The sequence below is a fragment of the Nannospalax galili genome, unplaced genomic scaffold, assembly GCF_000622305.1.
Source record: "Nannospalax galili isolate Female #2095 unplaced genomic scaffold, S.galili_v1.0 scaffold8356, whole genome shotgun sequence".
In the NCBI taxonomy this organism is placed as follows: domain Eukaryota; kingdom Metazoa; phylum Chordata; class Mammalia; order Rodentia; family Spalacidae; genus Nannospalax; species Nannospalax galili.
Window position 1 is genome coordinate 43,285 of NW_008337288.1, and position 3,343 is coordinate 46,627.

Here is a 3,343-nt window from a genome sequence, read left to right on the forward strand (position 1 = left end):
TATGTCATTTCTTTTTTAAAATTTTTTATTTATATATGAGTGTTTTGCATATATGTCTGTGTGTGTATGTGTGTGTGTGTGTGTGTTTGTGTGTGTGTGTGTGCACCACACACATGCAAGTCCCATGGAGCCAGAAGAGGGCATTGGATCTCCTAGACTGGAGTTACAAAGGGTTGTCAGTCACCATGTGGGTGCTGGAAACCAAACCTGGAGTAGCAATCAGTACTCTGAACCACTGAGCCATCTCTCCAGCCCAAGTGTGTCATTCCAAAAACATGGGACCCCAGTTCTTTTGGGGGGCAGTTCTTGAACCAAGAAGAAGAGTTACTTCCTTATAGGTTTTGGATTTATCCAGCCAGATGCCTGAGGTCATAGCTCCAAACATCCCTGCAATGACGATGGTCAGGCCAGTTCTTCCAGCATTCACTTCTTCCCCCTGGGGAAACCAAAAGGATTGCCCACTGGGATCAGTTATGACCAGTATTTAGAAAAATCTAGAGTGAGATGGCCCAATAAGACAAAAATCCTAGAAGAGTTGCTCTTCCCAATCACCTCATCTGTGCATTCATGACATTGCATGCTCGGGTGACATGATGAATCAAATTCTGTTTTTATAGCCACTTTCAAGGAGATTTTTAAAAAATTAATGCTTTTAGTAGTTCATATGTATCATTTCCATTTCATAGATGGGAAAATCAGCTGAAATGCACATATTTCATTCTTTGATGGTTTTAGCTATCACTGCCAAAAGAATGGGAAGTTAATAGCTATGTGTTTCGAACACTTACTGAAACAGCACTGTACCTGGCTCCTACTGACATCATTGTTTAATTCTCATAATTCCCCACCAGAAGGCCAAGAGTCAGTCTGTCCCTGTTTGATGATGATGGAACTAAGACACAGTGAGATTAAACTGTTATTTCAAGGTCCTAGGCATATATTAAATACAGAGCTAGGATGTGAACTTAGAATTACCAAATTCTGGAAACTGGAGCATTTAGCCACAATGGACTTTCACCCCTACAAGTATGAGATCCACTTGCAAAAGGGGATTGGACCTTGGCTTTACTGACTCCATGACACTTAGTATCACTTTCCCAATACGCAGCCTTACTGGTTCTGGCTCTGGAAACATTTTTTTAAAATGCTTTAGTTGAACATATAAGAGTTCAGAATTAGGGCTAGAGAGATAGCTCAGAGGTTAAGAGCACTGGCTGCTCTTGCTTGCAGAGGACCCGTGTTCAGTTCCCAGCACCCATATGGCAGCCTTCTTCTGGCCTCCACAGGCATTGCACACATGAGTGCACTTATATACATAGAAACAAAATATTCATACACATAGAAAAGTTGGCACAGTGGTGCATGTCTTTAATTGCAGCACTTGGTAGGCAGAGGCAGGCAGTTCTCTGTGAGATCAAGGCCAGCATGGTCTACACAGAAAGTTCCAAGCCAGCTGGGGCTATAGGAAGACCCTGTCTCCAAAAAAATCAAATAATAATAATAACAATAACAGTTTGGTACTGCCAAAGCTGGAGTTGAGACCCAGAGCCATCTCCCTCCCAATCCCATAAGCATGCTACCATACCAGGTTGCCTAGAACTAGTTAGATCCAAGAGTGAATGCTGCCCCTGCCTCTGTGAAGGCAGACTGAGAGCCTTCCTCTCTCACAACCCAGCATGCCTGGAGGGCTGCCTTACCGGATAGTGCAAGATGACCATGCGATTCAGCAGCGTGGATAGGGCATAAAAAGCACCAGCATTCAGACCTGAAGGAGGGAAAATAAAACATATTAGGGTCTGCCTTCTCTGGGGACTGTGGCTAACATTTCTCCCACCTTCCCACAGTGGTTACAGAGATCAGAAATCCTCATTTGTGGTGATTTGAATGAGAATGTCCTCCATCTGCTCCAAGTTTTTTAATACTTGGTCAGTTGTTGGCAGTGTTTTGGGAGGCTTAGGAAGTGTGGCCTTGCTGGAGGAATAACATTATTGGGGGTAGACTTAGAAAGTTCCCCACTTCCAGTTTCAATCTCTGCCTCCTGTACATGCTTGGAGATGTGAAAGCTCAGCTTCCTGCTCCTGCTTGCTGTCTCTGCTGCCATGCCTCTCCACTGTGATGGGCTCTTAAACATAAGTCAAATAAACTCTTCCTTTACAAGTTGCCTTGGTCATGGTGTTTTATCATAGCAATAGAAAAGTAACTAATACATCATCCCCCGACCCTGCCATTTTGAGTGATGTCTTCAGAGGAGGAAAAAGTCAGGGAGGTCTGGGGCAACTCTCTAAGAAATACTTCTCCAAGAAATACTTGAAAACAATCCAAAGTAACCATTGTAACCTTTTTGAAGCCACACACCATTACACCATTACCCTTTGACCCCTTTAGAGTTAAAAGGTCCTGGAAACAGCCTCTATGCAGAACCATTCCCAGTTCAGAGCTGTCTATATGCCTCTCTTTGGCTTTGGCCAGACTTGTGGTATCTGGAGGAGCGATGGACACTTTGCACCTTCTCCTGATGACTCTTTCCCCTCTGCACATCTGCTGCTTGTTTCTCTCCTCTCTCCACTCCTCCCCTACTTATCTGATTCAATGTCAAGCAGATCTGTGTGAAACTAGAAGATACCCTAAAGAGCATTTAATTGGTGTTCTACTTCATCAATTCATCCAACAAATAAGGGAGTTCCTAGAAAATACTGTTAGAGTAGAGAGCTGGGGAGATGACTCAGATGGTACCATACCTACCACTCAAGCATGAAGACCTGGATCCTTAGAGCTGGGCATGGCCCCTGAGCATCTATAACTGGGAGTTGGGAGGCAGGGCAGAGATAAAGGGATCCCCAGGGCTTGTTGGCCAGCCAACCTAGCAAAATTGATGAGCTTCAGGTTTCAGTGAGAGACTCTATCTCAAAAAATTAAGATGAAGATCAGGGACTGGAGAGATGGCTCAATGGTTAAGAACACTGGCTGTTCTTAGAGAGGACCCAGGTTTGGTTCCCAGCACCCACATGGTGGCTAACAACCATCTGTAACTCCAGTTTCAGGGGATCCGACATTCTCTTCTGACTTCCCCAGGCACTGCATGACACACGTACACTTACACACATGCAGGTGATATACTCATACACATAAAAAACAATAAATAAGAAAAATTTTTAATTAAGATGAGGGAGCTGGAGAAATGGCTTAGCAGTTAAGAGCACTTAGTACTCTACCAGACGATCTGGGTTCGAGTCCCAGCACCCACATGACAGCTAATACCCAGCCTTAACTCCAGTTCAAGGGGATGCATGGCTTCTTCCGGCCTCCACAGGCACTAGATATGATACAGATGGTACACTTACAT